The sequence below is a fragment of the Montipora foliosa genome, chromosome 8, assembly GCF_036669935.1.
Source record: "Montipora foliosa isolate CH-2021 chromosome 8, ASM3666993v2, whole genome shotgun sequence".
In the NCBI taxonomy this organism is placed as follows: Eukaryota; Metazoa; Cnidaria; class Anthozoa; order Scleractinia; family Acroporidae; genus Montipora; species Montipora foliosa.
Window position 1 is genome coordinate 67,501 of NC_090876.1, and position 5,000 is coordinate 72,500.

Consider the following 5,000-nt stretch of genomic DNA (forward strand, 5'->3'; position numbering starts at 1 on the left):
CTTGGGGAGGACAGGTGCTGGTAGTGTCCCTAACTGTCGAACAAGTTCCTCTGGACATTGTTGCGGTTGAGTGGTGTGGATTCCATGGCATGGTCCGGGAAATGCCGTGAGGCCACCAGTATCAAACTTGTCCTACAGTGAGGACACTTCCATTCTTCCCTCTGGTTCCGATGCTTATACCCGTAATTGGTGGATAGGAAGGCATAGAGACATCTGTCGTGTACCATCTGTTTGCAACAAAACATTTGCATGAGGAGTGACCGGTACTTTTGGTCCTCCTGCTCCCTAGATGACGGCAGATGGCTGCGAACGCTAGATGTTCTAAGGCATGTGGTTCCGTTAGGAAGTATTCCAGGCATATCAGACATTGATTGTTTTTGTGATAGCTCTCTTGGAGCTCCTGCCTCCGCCTCTCCTGCTGCCTTTGTACGCGTTCCCTGTTCTCCTGTACATGTTGGTAGAGTTCCATGAGGCGTGACATCATCCGCCTGTGGCGTTCGGTCTGCCTTGCCCTTCGAGCCTGCAAGCGCGTGAATGGTGGCATATTGACGAAGCATCTGAGTAGAATGTGAAGAAGAGAATTACTATCGAAGATGATGGGTGCTTTCTCTTATAGGAGTACCTGACCGGTCAGTTGACCCAGAAGAGGGGGGATGGGGGGTATCCCCTCAGGAAACGTCTCCTCATGAGAACGAGGGCAAGGGAGACTCATAAGAGGCGATGAGATGGAGAGACCGATGTGATTGTTCTTTTGCGACATTTATGGGTAGTTGTTTGTCTTTGTTAGAGCTTAGTAGAAGAAATATGAGAAGAGTACAACAAGAAGAACGGAATCGCACCATTGTCAACGTGATGGCGATGAGGGGTCCCACTTTTAGTGTCTCAATCCGACAAGATCAACTGAAACGAAAAGAAGACAAGGAAGCAGAGATGAAGGCGGCGCTTCGTTGGGTCGAGAAGGTGAAACCCACAGCCCAATTTCTCGATGTGGAGGACACCAGAGAATTCCCATGCATCGTATGTAACGAAGATGAGAGTATGTACGAACTTGAAAGCAACAAGAAGGTGGCAGTTTTTTTGAATAAGCTCAGCAGGGAACTACCCCAAGGGATTCATGGATGTCATGTACGCCCTGAACTCTCTGTGGACATGGGTTGTTGTCTCCAAACAATACATGTAGGCTGTTTGTTTACATGGTGGATGAGTCGACACCATTGGTGCTGTCCTCATTGCAGAGATGTTTATCTAAATGGCAATGATAAGCAGGGCTACCCTTCTGATGAACACGAGGGCGTCCTACATCAAGTGTTTGATGCTGTGACACGCACCATATGGGAACTGGATACAGAACCCGAGCCGTTATACATTATGTCGGATGACAGCGACGAGGAAGACAGGTTTGACTTTGTGGAGATTGGGGATGATGATTTATCCATGTTGGAAAGACTATTACGCCACTGAAATTTTTAATGTTCTGTTTATTAGAGTGGAGAATTCTTCCCAGAACCGTCGGTTTATTGTATGGTGGGAGTACCGGTTTCCTCATCGTCATTTTACAGAGTGCCTTAACTCTAACCGAAGGACCCAGGAAGAATTGTACCAGAGATACCTTAGAGAAATGGATTCGCCTGTATTTCATGATCTTTGTAGATTGTCAGACAAAAGACACCGTTTGTAATTAAAACATATGTTTATTGCATCTTGTTGTTTGACATATGTTCCTTAAGGAAACGAAACTTGGGTTGAGGATAAGTCCTCTGGGCGGGACGTAAGGGTGTAGAGTGTTTTTGGCTGGCTAGGGATCTTTGAGTTCGTTCGTGATTGATGTAACGTTTGTCGTAAGACAACAGACGCTGAGACCGCATCCACTGAACGAAATGGTAGCATTCGACTTGAGGGCAATGGAGTTCTAAGGGACGGTCGTGTTGTCCACAAGAGCTCACTGAACTTAGACGTGGTAGATCTTTGAACTCGGGACATCCTGGAGTCTCTAGATCGAGGTGAGGAATCTGCCAGGTTTGTAGCCAAGTGCCTTCGTGACAGCCCTTGTGGGCTACCAGAAAACGTTGCGGGGTCCTGAATTGTTAGTAGAGACGTACGTCCGCCACAAGTTCACTGGCTACATGATAGGATTCTCGTGGATAGTAGGGGAGACCATGGACCTGTCTGGAGACATGATGAGCCGTAAGTCGATCTTTGGCAGACAGATTGGGCCATTCCACACAAGGTCTGTAGTGAATGGACCCGTGATGGATTCCAGTATGGTCACACCATCCGAGTTCTCTGGGCAAGATTTGACGTCCGCTGCAAAAATATTCCAGATCGATGACAATGGACACTTCATCGAGAGGGTGAGTGGTCGTCGTCGGGGAAGCCGTAGTCGGGGAAGTAGTAGCGATCGGGCATGTCCTGTTCGGAGTAGAAGTCACCGACATCTGGGTCGGGATTGTGGGCGGCGTCGAAGACATATCAGCATTCATAAAAATTTCTGTCCGGTGCCCACGTTTTCAAAGCCAATAAGGGTAATTGGCTCTTGTCGTACCGACAACCCTTGCATCTACACGATTGAGGAGCCTTAAGGTCGTAGGATCTTCTTCCGTTTGTGTGGCTGCATCTGTATGAGACATGATGTGGTTGTGTTAGGTCAGAAGATACGACCTTTTATAAGACTCGTCCACGTGACATCCTCGTGAACCATCGTTCACGGGATAGACACGTTCGGAGGGTTGTAAAAGTGGATGTCGTCCGAGCGACGACCGTCACAAGAACGATGAGTGGATGGAACATGATGAGTATGAAGAAGAAGAGTACACCCGTGAAAGGAAAGAGACAAGAGGATACTGTTGGTCAGTTGGCAGAATCGCCTGTAAAGATTTACAAAGAACTCGTCAGAAAGCAGGTGATAAACGGAGAGAACACAAACAGAAGAAAGAGGAGGAGCTCAATGAAACCGCCCGAGAGTTGAATGCGCTTCTAGCCTCCGTACCACCCGAGTTGCCTTCCTACGTAGAAATGATGATGGCGGTCAAACCCATTTCACCACCACCATCGCTAGTACCACCTCAAGGACCTGCGAATGGTCCAACAGTATCCTCAAGAGACGATTGCGTGCGTACGATTATCTCAGAGCCAAAGAAACCGAAAGAGATGAACAAGAGAAGTTCCGGCGTGGCCAAGACATGATCAAGAGGACATGGTGGTGGTGCAAGCGTTTGGAGAAGACCCAACCCATCACCCCTGATCTTCTGAAAGCATGTTTCATGGAACTGAAATCTCATTTGACCTTGCAGTAAAAAAAAAGTATAGATAAAATTGAATGTTGAAATTGTGTAGTGTTGATGATGTCGTGTGCTGAACTGGGTGGTCGCGTATTGAGGGTGGGTCTAGAACGATTGGTAGATCTCCCTTATCGCGAGTACGGACGACGACTGCGTTGGTCGATCTTGAAGTGGGTTTGTCGGGAACTCGTGAAATGTCTTGGCGGGGATGATCAATGGGATGGGTTTCCAACCAAAGAACCTATCGATGCCATCGCTGAGTTCGCTGCTATGAAACGAGAGGTGGACTATAAATGGTCTCATTTTGTCGTGTATCTGATATGGTTGACGAGAACCGTCGGACCCAACAGAGCCTATCATACGTGGCAGACCCTGGAGCAGCGTTATGTCAAGGACCTTCTTAGTATCTTGGAATTGGCGGTCCGACTCCTCCTCACCAAGTCATGCCGAAACGGAAACGGAAGAACCGTGCGTCAGGCGTCACGGCTTACACGGATCCTGGAACCCCTGGAGCCTGAGGTGGTGTGGCTAGATATGGCAAGGCGCAAGGATTGACCTTGAATGAGGCTCGAGAAGAATTGCAGGGCGAATTGGCCTATACGCTTCACCGACCAGTACGTCGACGCTTCCAAACCTCTCCCGTCTTGGTGTTTTACAAGGACGATCGATGGCAAGCAGATCTGGCGGAGATACAGCCTCTTAAGAAATGGAATGGGGGAAATCGATATCTGCTGACGGTGATCGATGTGTTGTCCAAGTATGCATGGGCCATACCGGTCAAGAACAAGACGGGAGTAGCCGTGACGGAAGACTTTGAGAGGATCTTGCAACAAAGTGGACGAAAACCGTTACGTTTGCAAACCGATGCAGGGAAAGAGTTTTACAATGCGCCCTTCAAACGCATGTTGGAAAAAGAAGGCATTCATCATTTTTCGACACACGGGGATGCCAAAGCGTCCGTGGTCGAACGATTTAATCGTACGTTAAAGCAACGCATGTATCGTTATTTCACGGCTCGTAATACACGAACGCATCTAAACGTATTGCCCCAATTCCTCGATGGATACAACCGGAGTGTTCATCGGAGTATTGGGATGGTACCACGCGACGTAACGGATAAGAATGAGGCGGCAGTGTGGACCACCTTGTATGGCAAACAAATGAAATGGCGTCCTCGTCCGAAACTCAAGGCAGGCGATCGTGTCCGACTCAGTAAGAAACATCGTCCTTTCAAGAAAGGATATTTGCCTGGATGGACGGAAGAAGTGTTTGTGGTACAACGAGTGGTACCCGAACCCATCGTTACGTACAAATTGAAAGAATGGGACGGAACTCCTTTAGAAGGTAGTTTCTACGAACAAGACGTTCAGAAGGTCACCGTCCCGAACGAAGCCTTATTCCGCGTGGATAAGACTGTACAACAACGTCGCCGGATGGTCAAAGTCCGATGGTTAGGTCGGCCGAATAAATATGATAGTTGGTTTCCTCGTTCAGCGTTGAGAAATGTATAAATAAAAAAAAAGGAGAGAAATAAAAAAAAGAGATTACAATCATGTCTTACGTGACGTTATTGAGTCATGTCCAGAAATCGGAGTTTCCCGACAATCATCCCTCTGAGTTCAAGGTCCATTTACCCGGCGATCGTCTATGGCAGAAGGACGATCAATGGGAAGTGGGGTTGAGCGGTGCGTCGTTCCCTATCATTCCACCACCCCCACCACC